General features: G+C 43.4%; 1 long non-coding RNA gene across 1 annotated transcript in view; it reads left to right on the top strand.

Annotated features, from left to right (window-relative positions):
* The first annotated feature begins 5994 nt into the window (after nt 1-5994).
* The window catches only part of LOC109300110, a 13059-nt gene continuing 6840 nt past the window's right edge, over nt 5995-12213 (top strand). The window contains exons 1-2 of the long non-coding RNA XR_002098123.1: nt 5995-6005; nt 6257-6268. This is a non-coding gene — a long non-coding RNA (uncharacterized LOC109300110). The remainder of the gene's footprint in view (nt 6006-6256; nt 6269-12213) is intronic.

A 12213-nucleotide genomic window follows, 5' to 3' on the forward strand; every position in this document is an offset into this window, starting at 1 on the left:
ACCATCAAGGTGGCGTAAGGTCAGGGTGTGGGGGTGGCGAAGCCCCACAGGTGACTGCTGGACAGATCTCACGTCTCAGAGGGACCCCGAGTAGCCACCCCACCACTGGGAAACATTCAAAGTTGTGGCAGGCGAGATTGAGGCAGGCCACTCGAAGAGTAAACACCTACTTGATGGCTTACTGGAATCTGTCAGGCGTACACCACTGGCCACTCGAACCAAGGCTGCACGTGACCGGATGTTCGATGCCTGGTGGTCACATACATCTGATATAGGAAAGAAGAATAGCCTCAAGAATATTAGTAATTTTAGGAACATTTTCATTTTTTTATCTGATTTTATGAGTTTTTTTGATATTTTAGCCAAGCCAAAAATATAAAAATCTGGTTTCATCTCTCAATCTTTGGTTTTCAGCCTTGAACTAGTGTTCTGGATGAATACCTATTATGGAGATGAACTAAAATAAGAGCTGTTATAAAATTTAATTTGAAACCTAGATAGAAAAGTCCTTTTCCTAATGGTTTTCCTACCTGTTAGAAGCTTTTTAAGACTTTAAGGCTTAGAAATTTGAAAATTAAATTGCTTTCAAATATTGATAAAATTGTTAGGCCTTGACATAAATGTGCATTGTATATGTTTTATAAGTTTTAATCATTTACTTGATATGCCTTATCTTTATTATTAAGTCAATTATATCTTTTCCATATTTTGTTATTGAATTTACTCTTAAAAATCTAGATAATCTTATGTTGTGAGTATTTAAATCTGGTGGGACTGGCTCTTCAAACCTTCCTTGGTTTTCAGAATCCATCTGAGGGCCAACAAATATCAAAGGTAAATGAAAGCAAATAGGACTATGTTGTCCAGATACTAGTTTTATTAATTACCAACTTGACTAACAGTTTTGCAAGAACCTCCTAATCCCTAAAGAAGAAAAGGATAACCTGACTCTCTTTTATTACAATTTTTTAAAAGCAGAACAATGAAGTAGAAGGTGTTCTTAGACTTTGTTTTTCACAAAGTAGGTTAATAATTGTTGGTTAATACATAGACACGGATTTCATGGTCCTGATTCTCCATTGCTTTGCACACAGAGAAAGTCTCTGAAAAAACAAGAGTAAAAATTCCAAGTAAGTTTTTACACCTACATTGTAGAGGTGGAAATAGTTGATTGCTTTTCCACCTGAGACAACTTTCAGGCCCCACATTATTAGCACTGCTAGATACCTTAATTAATCACTTATCATGGGAATGCAAATAGACCTCAATTTAGGTATTGTGAAACAATTAACATACTAGGGAATTAATATTTTGGTACCCAGTGCTTTTACAGAAAAGTGTTTAATAAACTCGAATTTCAAGATTTAATTCTGTCTCTCTCATTTGGGCAGGAGGGTAAAATATTTTTAGTAAACTTTAATAATTTGAAAGGTTGGCAGTGGAGATCTCTGACAAAGAAAAAATGTTTCTCATTTCATCCTTAAGCCTTTAAATCTCCAACACAAAGCAGGAAACAAGGAGACAAGTACAAAAAGAAAATCCCCATGAATTGCACACCATTAGTTATGACATACCCCACTTCACTGGGACCTATACAGAAAATCCTCAAACAATTGCAACCCATACTAGAAGAAGACCCAGTTCTTAAAGAGCTCTTTTCAGAACCACCCACCCAACTTTTAAACAGGCACTGAACCTCACCAACCTCATTAGCAGAAACAAACTTCCTATAGCCTAAAGCACACTGAACAGATCTAGCCCAGGGGTAGGCAAAATATGGCCTGTGGGATGGATTTGGCCAGCCAAGCAATTCCATCTGGCCTGCAGGACCCATCTGTAAACTGAAAGAATTATCACGGGTCCTAGCAGTCAGCCACCCCTCTGAAAGCCAGTGCCTCCATGCAGGAGATGTGGCTCTGGTTGTTAAACAACCAAACCCCACCCCTGCCTGGCAGAGATTTTTGCCTGGAGACCCGGTAGTTGTTTCCCAGCCTCCCTCCATGCTTCACAACCTTCCCTGAGAGTGTGAAAATTCAGGTGGGGGCCCTTCTGGGTTGGGGGCCAGAGAGTCCCATTGCGGGAAAGGGAGTCCAGAGTGCAGGGACCTGCACGCTATAGGACTGGGTCAGGCGGGCCCTGCATGCTGCCACTGCGTACAGCCGGGCACTTGGGCGGGAGTGTGGGAGCTGCACCCTATGGGGCCAGGTGGGGGTTACCCCACATGCTGCTGCCATGTGTGACCAGGGATTTGGGCACACACATGGAAATGCATGGTATGGGGCTGGGTTGGACTCGTCTTGCTTGCTGCCACCACATGCAGCCAGGGACTTGGGCAGGAGTGCTATAAAGCCAGTCTGGGCTGGTTCTGCTTATGGCCACTGCATGTAGCTAGGGACTCAGGCAAGAACATGGGAGCCGTACACTATGGGATGGGTCAGTTAGTCTCACTCACTGCCACCACATGCAGTCCTGGGGACCTGCACACTCCAGGGACTCCATGGGCCCACCTTCTGACACACGTCTATATCCTCCCACACACCCCACAATACCCCCTCTACACACACTTCCACCCCCCACCATACCCATGCACACATCTCCCACTCCAGCCACATGTCCTAGACCCACACCCCCCACACCAACACTAACACCCTCATCTCCCCCCACACACACCATACCTCTATCCTTCCCCCACATATTCATGCACACACTGCACACACCATACCTACACCCCCCCACACACCCCAACCATACCCCCACATTCCCCTCACATACACCCCTTTATTCTTCCCTGCCCCCCCCCACAATATACAAGAGTAAGACTGTATTTTGAGCTAATATGCAATGGCCTCTATATACACTATGGAAATAACACAAATCAGGACAAACATATTTTTTAAATAAAATGAAAATAAGTTATAGTAGATGTTTGATTTTTTTAGTATATGATTTGGTTTTCTTTTCCGGTTCCAAGATGGTAACCTCCTCCCACAAAGGAGTACTTCTGGGGTTAGGAGCAGGACTTCTGTCCCAAGATGGCAACCAGGGCGTGGGACACCTACCAAGTGGTGGGGCTATCCTTGTGGCCCTTAACAGCTCAGCAAAACTCATTAAGCAGCCCTCCAGCCAAAATAATTGCCAACCCCTGATCTAGACCATGCTAAGACAAGAAATGTAAAACCTACCAGCACATCTCCACCACCCCAACAATAACTATGCCCCACAACAGACCCATCATCCTGAATCTTACACCTGCACCTCCAGAAATGCTATATATCTCATTCATTGCACTAATGGATGGAAACTATGCTGGAGAAAACAAGCAACTGTGTACAAGAATGAACGCACATCAGAAATGTATAAAAGATAAAAATACCCAATTACCTCTGGGTACACATTTCTCATAAGATAACCACTCTCTCCAATCTCTCAGTTCTAATCCTCAAAGGGAAGTTACAAAGCACCTTTTGTAGATGAGCCTATGAATTTCACTTCATAAAACCACTAAATAAAAAAAATCATGGACTAAATATAGACATTGGATTTATGGCACATTATAACCTGTTGGCCATCCGATAACCCCAGGCAACCTCTACATTTCCCAGCTGCATTTTAGTACCTGTCAACATTTCCCCACCCCACCAAGCTGGCTGTCTCACACCTATTAACTCCTATTCCCTCAGATCTTTCTAAGCATGTATTTGCATTTTCACAGATGCATTTTGCATATTGGCTTAAGCTTCTATTCAGACCCTAGAGAGAAGACAAAGAGCAGCAGACTTCCTTTGCCTGAAGAAGGGTGTCTGTGCCCAAACATTTGCAAAGAACAATTTTTCCAATTATTCAGGTGGTCTAATAAAAAATATCACATTTATCCAAAAAAACTTGTCTGCCTATATCTTTAGACCAACCAATACCCTCCTCTCTTTGGGTTTTTGCTTTGGTAGACAACCAATACCTCCCCCCACTTTCCCTGAGACAAGAAGTTAGCACTTCCAAAGGGACGTGACAGGCCTGTCTCTCCATTAACCATGTGTAAGCCTAAACTTTAAAAGATATAGCTTGTAGCTGAGTTGGTCTAAAAAGCAGACGCAGACAAAACTAGAGGCTATACTTCTTATTATACCCTATAATAACAGAAGTAGGGAGCTCTCCTGTGTGGGCAGCTTGACTCACCCTTTCCTGCCATGCCTTGATGTATTAATTGTTGGAAAAATATAGCGTGCAAAGCTGCGTTAGGTCTGAGACCCTGATGTTGGATAGGGTCTAAGCACATGGCTTCACCATCCCTACACCGTGTCCGTCTCCACCCTCCGATCTTAATGGCACTGGTTGGTCAACAAATCTTTTAGTAAGGGCTTGTGAGGATCTTGTTTGCCATCTGGACCTAGATGTTCAGTTAAGGACAATTAACAGTCTCCACATCTTGTTCCCTGTATTTATTAAGTTGCCAGTGAAGGTAGTAACTTAAAGAGTTGTCATCACTTGTTATAAGAGCAAACCAAATCAGCAACACACAATGAGGCGTTGGCAACCTTTCATCAATCTTCCTCTTTCTGGGGTTCCCCTTTGCCTCTTGGGCCCTGCCTGCAATGTCCTGGAGTCCCTTTGCTACAAACAAGGCTGTTTTAAGCCAAAAAAATCACTGGTCACACTCAACCTGCCTTCTTAGGGTCGCTGTCTCTTCAGGGGTGGCTTCTCATGCTGTTATTGTTCACAACATGGGTACAACCCTGTCTCTGACAGCGACTGAATTATCTCTTTACCCAAGGGCTACTGCCACTCACCAGTTATAGTCCTCTCCAACCAGGGTTCTCAACACCTGGGTCACATCTTGCCATGTGCCCAGTAGCTTCTTACTTACGGTTTATGCCTGAAACCACCATGTCGCCGGTCAGAGTGATTAGCTGGCCATTCACCTAGGGAGAGGGGTGGTTTCAGCCCAAAATGGCCCCATCCCATGAGGAACAGTAGCCTGGGAAGGCTGGTGACAAGCTAAACTTACCTGCAGGTACCAGAGTAGAGAAGCAAGAGCAGCACACACCACCATCATGCCATTTTAAAAGCATGTACTCCTTGCACATTGGAGGAAATGCAGGGAGTGATGTAGAAAAGAAGTGCCCGGAAGCACAGGGAATTGGAATGCTGGAGGTGACAAAAGACCACCAGGAGCCAAAGCAGGAGGGATGCAGCTGCAAGAGACCCCGTGCTTTGACTTGGACCCGAGTCTGTGCTGCTGAGCTGAGTGAAGACCATAGGAACAGCTCCAGGCTCCAGTAATCCTAGAAGCAAGAAGCTTTGGAGTTCTACTGGGGAGCTTGTCAAGAAAGGACTCGGAGGAGTTCTCACTCACAGGGCAGATGAGCCTGAAGAGTTAAGATGACTGCAGGATTGCAGACCTGTAAACAGCAGTCTGGATTGGTCACGTGAGTCTGAACCTTGCATAGTGCCAGACATAGGGTGCTGCATGATGATGTTTACTTTTTCAGTTCGTGTGTTCTTTTTTTTTAATATTTAAAGATCAGATATGCTGACAGTGTATTACTATACATCAATCATTAGTTAAAATTAATTCAAGTTGAGAGTGGCAAGGGACTATTGGACTTTGCCAATAACGTTATCACTCTAAGCTTGACAATGTTAATGTGACTTTAAAGAGGAATAGCCAAGTTCTTGATACTTCCAGTTTAACTTTACAGTCCTGCATATGGCCTAATAATGATGGCCACAGGCTATGTCATTGATTTGGCAGCAGGAAACACCACCTGTTTAACATCTCAGTTGGCATATGGAAGGAAGGTAGGGGAGGTGGGGCCCCAAGAAATATGCCAAAAGGAAAAATCCCTCCATCAAAGGGAAAAAAGCCGTCCATTATTGGAGCCTCCCTTTTCATATATTTATTTTCTTGATCAAGTTCTGGTGGGTGAATGGAGAGGGACTTTGTTTCCTCCCTTCTGATAAAACCCAGAAGGGTCACACAGCACTTTTGGTTCTTGCAGGTACAGAGAGTCTTGTGCTGTCAGTGCTCTGGGAAGCTCCTATGAGTCGTCTTTGTCTGGTGTTGCCTGCTGAGCCTGCAGCTCCAGAGTTTGCCCACCAACATCTCCACACTGGCACCAGTAAGTATTGTCCCCCATCCTGACTCCTGTCCTGGGGTCTGTCCTCTATTCCCTGTGATTGGGAGTCTTCCCCACTTCCCTGGAGTCCCAGTGTCCTTTTTAAATTTTGCAAGCCCCTGACATCACTCTCCTGTGTCCAGTTAAAAAGGGCCGTGCTTGTGTTTATTTTAGCCTCTCCACTTATTTTTTGGCATCAGCTCATCTGCCAGGTAAGCGTAGCAGGGGTGGATTCCACCTCCCTGCTACAGACCAACTAAATAGTAGCAAAAAAAATTGTTTCTTTGCAAGCTTTTGGGTCCAAATGCCCTTCATCAGGCAGAGGAGAAAGTAAAAGGTCTCCCAGGTAGAAAAGAAACTTCATCTTGCACAGGGAGGTAAATGACAGCGTGGTTTCCCTGGGTTTCAAAGTCCATTTGTGAAAAAGTTGCTTCTAGCCCAAGAATTTTGTCTGCCTCTGCTTTTTAGACCAACATGGCTACAAGCTATATCCCTGAAACAGAGAAGACATTGTAATTAGCTATTTGGAAATCTAAATTTCATTGCTACCAGGAAATAAGCAAAATTCAACTCCCAGTCTGACATCAGATACCTTCAGTAAGGAACCTGCTGGAGCTTTGTCTCTGCCTAATCTGCATATTCACAGAGCAACGGCTCCGTGCACTGTGTCCCAGGCTGCAAGCCAATCACAGTGAGGATTCTCTGAGCCTGGACATGCTCAGCTGCTATCAGTAAGCCTGCCACAATTGTGTTACTTTTTTAACGTCCCTCCTTCATGGACAGTAAAGTTTGCAGATGTTGGATGACCCTCCCAGGAGTATTCCAAAGGGGAATATAACTATTGGGTAGGGGAAATACTATTACAGCCATAATATCTTTTATTAAAATGGCATTTCCTGTCCCCCCTTGATAAATGGGGGTAGTCTGATTGGTATTTTTTGAGAGATCTGTATTCCCCGCAACCTCTGGCTGGTCTGGGTTTCTGTTATCCCTGTCATTCTGTTGCCCTCTAATAAAATTTCTTTTCTGAACAAGGTGCTGTTGCTCACTCAAGTTGTCCTTAGCCCCTCTTAACATTACTTCTAGATCTCCTATTTTGCAATATAACAATTCCGTTCAAGAGAAGATCTGTTGAATAGCTTTAGCTGTCAAGAGGGCATGGTCTGCAAGTATAGAAAGAAAGTCTCTGATGTTTTCAGTTGTCTGTGAGTTAGAGTTGTTTTCTAGTCCAGATATGCCTTCCTGTAAAGGTTTATCCTTACGTAATAAGGAATCAAAATCAAGGACCATCTTGGCACCCAAATCTGAATGAGCAACAGAATTTGATGTTGATAGATATGCTTGTGGACTATTCATATCTAAAGTTTGATTTTTTTATCAAATAAGGGTCAAGTTTACTTTGTTTTATAGGGGGCGTTGCATTAACTGGAGATGTGCAGGGTCTTTTTGTTCTAGGAACCATTAAAAAAAAACAACAAAAAACTATCCAAGTAATAACACTAGAATCCAGTTAATAATAACAGTAAAATGTTTCAACTGACAATAATAAAATAATAAAAATAAGCAACAACAATATTAATATTAATAATAAATAATAACTATTAAAATAAAATAGTTATTTTATTATATACAATAATATAATTATTTATATTATCTTATATTACCGGGGGCTGGACTCGATGATCTTCCGAGGTCCCTTCCAGCCCTAATGTCTATGAAATCTATGAAAATTTCATAAAAAACAAAAAGAAAGAAAAAAAGGTAAACAATACACGTCACAACTGCTTCAGTTCTCTGATAGCCACATATGTCACGAATGTTAGTTCTATGCCAACACCCCCATTAAAACAGTTACCTCAAAGACATGGTGGGCAAGTAAGAAGGGGAGGACACACTGGAGTTGGACCCAGGCAGGGATTCCACCTGGAACATGAACCTACTACACACCCATTGACACAAAGGTTCAAGGGTATTTCGATGACAGCAATGCTGAGATCCAAGCCTCTCTCAACTGGAAGAGAAGGGCTCATTCTGTTTGGCAAAATAACACCTTATCTAAGCAGAAGACAGAGCTCAAAGGAAGATCTGGGAAATCAAAAATCAGTGGTGGCAAGATAAAATCAAAGAAAGCCAGCTCTATGTTGACAAATATGACATGTACAGTTTTTTCTGGGCCACAAAGGTCATCTACAGCCCAGTTTCCCATGGTGCTTCTTTCCTGCGATTGCAGGTTGGCTTCACCCTCCTCAAAGACAATGAATCTATCCAGGCTGGATGGAAAGAGCATTTTGAGGCATTCCTGAACTGTGAGTCCACCACCACTGAATCTACCCTACAACACCCTGAAAAGGGATCCCTTGCCAACCCTTCCATCCTAGAGAAAAGGCAGCATGCCATCAAGGAAACAAAGCACAACAAGGCTACTGGCCCAGATGGTATATCTGCTGAAATCTACAAGGCTGCAATCTACTGAGACTCCACTATTTATTTTTACACATTTAGAACAATGAAGCCCTGGGGAGCTGAGCAATGCTAACTTTGTGACTATCTTCAGGAGAGGAGATAAGTCTGTGTGTGAGAACTATTGAGGTATCATTCTGCTTTCACAGCAGGGAAAAATCCTTGTCCTGAACCATCTTCTACCTCTTGCTGAGGAAGTCCTGCTGAAATCTCAATGTGCTTTCAGACTATCCAGTGGGGCAATTGACATGATCTTTGTTGCCAGGTCCAACAAAAGTGTTGGGAACAACACCAGGACCTGTATATGATCTTTATTGACCTCACTAAGGCCTTTGTTTCCATCAGTCACAAAACCTTGTGGCTAGATTTAGATGTCCAGAAAAGTACATTAAGGTCCTGAGGCTTTTCCATAACCAGATGACTGTTTTTGATTACCTCCAGATGATTGGAGACAGATCTGTTTGTCATCTGAACTGGGGTAAAGCAAGGATGTATCATTGCTCCAATTATGTTCTCCATTTTTCTAATGGTCATCTTGGTTCTCACTGAAGACCACCTTCCTTCTGGAACTGGCATTTGAATACTGAATGGATGGAGGGCTCTTTAATCTGGGGTGTTTTTGGTCAAAGTAGTCAAAACAACTGTCCTTGTGCTTCAATATGCCAACAACTGTGCCATACTTGAGCACACTGAGGAAAACCTCCAGACCACACTGGATCTTTTCAGATAAGCCTTTTGAACTCTGGGCCTCTCTCTCAACATCAAGAAGACTAAAGTTTTTTATCAGCCTGATCTGGGCCACCAGTGTGAACCCCCTCCCCAAATTACCATTGAGGGAAAGTCCCTGGAGGTGGTCAAGCACTTCCCCTACCTTAGTAGCCTCCTCTCTCAGAGAGAGAATGTTGATGAGAAGATCCAGGTCAGGATCCAGTGCACAAGTGACTCCTTTAGTAAATTGCTTCAGCATGTCTTTAGTCACCACGGTCTCTAGAAAGATACCAAGATCCAGGTCTAAAATGCAGTCATTACCCCACTCTCCTCTATGGATGTGGAATGTGGGTGACCCACCATGGTCATCTCAAAAGCCTGAAGAAGTATCACCAACAATGTCTCTGGAAAATCCTTCACATCAAATGGGAAGATCACCATACAAATGCCAGCATCCTTTCTGAAGCCAGTGTTACCAGCATTGAGTCAGTGATTCTCAAGCACCAACTTTCCTGGACCAGACATTGTGTGTGGATGCCTGACTGTCAACCCTCGAAACAAGTGCTCAACTCCCAACTTAGTAATGGCCTGAGACCTTACAGTGGCCAGAGGAAATGCTGATGGCATACCTCAAGAAACCAGATGCCAACATCAAGACTTGAAAGGAGCTGGCTGCTGACTGACTCCAATAGCGCTGCAACTTCAACCAAGTGGCTGCCCATTTCCAGGTAAAGCATCTTGTCATTCAAGAAGGAAGGAGAGAGAGAGTGGAAGAAGGAAAAGGAGAAAAATCCTGGCCTATGGCCTACTTTCACCTGTGGAAAAACCTGTGTTTAGGTTGTGGGTCAAGGACTGGATTCTTAAGGGACTCTTAAGTCACCTCAAGACCTATCAATGAGCCATGGACAGCATCCTCAAATCGAGGGATTGCCAACAATGAAATTCTTTTGTTGAATGTTGCCCTCAGGTAACTTTGCTTTAAATGGGTACCTATTGCATAACAGAGTTACAGGTGGCTGGATGCGATGCTACTCACATTGCTTCCTGGTGCAACAGTATTGGTTGTGTAAGCTGGCATGCTTTGACCATGCCTTCTTGATATACTTTTTATACTCAAGTGGATTGTGCCTCTATGATTGATGTTCTAGCTTCCCACCAAACTCCTTAATTATATGCAGATATATATGTCATCATCTAGATGATTTTCAGAAAAAATTCAGAAAATTAAATACAATTTAAGTAATAGCCTTTACCATTGCTTTACATATAACTTAATGCCTAAAATTGGTGGCATGGCCACATTCTATAATAAATGATTAATAAACATCTGATGAAGGAATTGTGATCTATTAGTTAGAGCAGGCATTGTATATACTTGGCCCTACTTTATTGAGTGGTCTAAAGGAAATACATTTTTACCTCTTGATTCACTTAAGTAATGACTTACATTTTTCATCTTACAGAGGAAGTATGAAGCTAACTTAATGTTTGTGATGTACTTGTATGAGTATATGGAAAAGGCCTCCAGGAGTTTATAATAAACAAACACTTGTGCTAAATTCAGCAAACTCTGGGACTTTGGCCAAGTCACTTAGTCTCTCTAGGCCAGATTTTTAATGATAATTAGGTACATAAAAGTACCATGCTATACCTTGTAACAAACACAGGTGCCTAATCCTATGTCCATAATTGCAGACACCTAACCCTGAAAGTGCCTAAATTTCCTAGGTGACTTCCTGTTTCATTTGAGATTTCCCTACATGCCTGTGGTGATGCCCGTCTCTTGCTTCAGCGCAGTAAGCCACAGTATGCAAGAAGAAGTAGTGCAGGGGCACCCCCAGGGCATCTTCACTGCCTCATTTCTAGGTTTGGTGCATGTGAGCAGGAGTAGGTTGGGCAGGGTGTGCTCAGAGCATCCCTTCCCAAAAGTTCTGGGGACATAGGGTAGACATACTTTAAGAGTCCCAATCTGGTAGGCATGCCCTGAGTGCGCACACACACTGGTGGGACTGGAAACTTCACCAAATGCCATTGCGACCACTTTCTTTTCAAAACACACTTGGAGAAGGAGGGGATGGTGTCCAGCTTTTATGCATTATCTTAGTGGTTAGAGCACTCATCCAGGAAGTGGGAGGCCTGAGTTCAAGTCCCTGTATAGCTTGAGTGTGTTCTTACCCTGTTCCTGCCTCCTGGAAAAGGGCCCTAAGTACCAGGCTAGAGGCTAGGATTGGTGTGGTCCCCTCCATCTCTCTTGTTGAAGCTGAGCTACTCTGCAAAAATGAATGCAGGAATGGAGGAGGCCAGAGATAGAAAGCACAAGAGAGTGCATGCTTAAGATACAAGACAATATGGGCCCCAGAAGAAATTAATATAAACTGGCTACAAATAAAGTCAGGATAGAAATGAAGGCAGCAAGGCCATGGAACTGTATTCCAGTCAGAACCATGGGGGCAGATAGCCTATAAACTTTTAAGATAAAAGAGTTCAGAATATTTATGAGAGAGATTATATGAGATTATATGATGCAGTGCCTGGGGCAGCAGGTGGCTTGGCTCCATGACTGAGGAGGTCACTTTCAGCCCTGTCACTCTCTATGACCTGCTGATTAAGGCTGAGCAAGGCACTTAGCTAAGGAGATGAGCTTTCTGGGTTCTGTCCCCAGGTGTAATAGGGAGCGTAGGGCTCTTTTACTTTCAGGAAGAAACAGCCCAGGGGATTCCCCAGGTACAGGGGAAGGTTGCACCTAGTGAGCTGGCTGCAAGGAAATAGGCAGTCAGGGGCCAGAGACTATGAGGGAGGGTCTATGGTGCTGCACAATGCACACATTGTACATGCAGGTGTTCTCCGCACAGCTAATTTGCAGCATAGGCGGGGAGGGGAGTTGACACCAAGAGATTCTGGTGTCAACAACACCCGTGCTAGAAAAAAGCAA

This window comes from Gavialis gangeticus, unplaced genomic scaffold (assembly GCF_001723915.1).
Source record: "Gavialis gangeticus isolate Ggan-Ray unplaced genomic scaffold, GavGan_comp1, whole genome shotgun sequence".
Taxonomy (NCBI): Eukaryota; Metazoa; Chordata; order Crocodylia; family Gavialidae; genus Gavialis; species Gavialis gangeticus.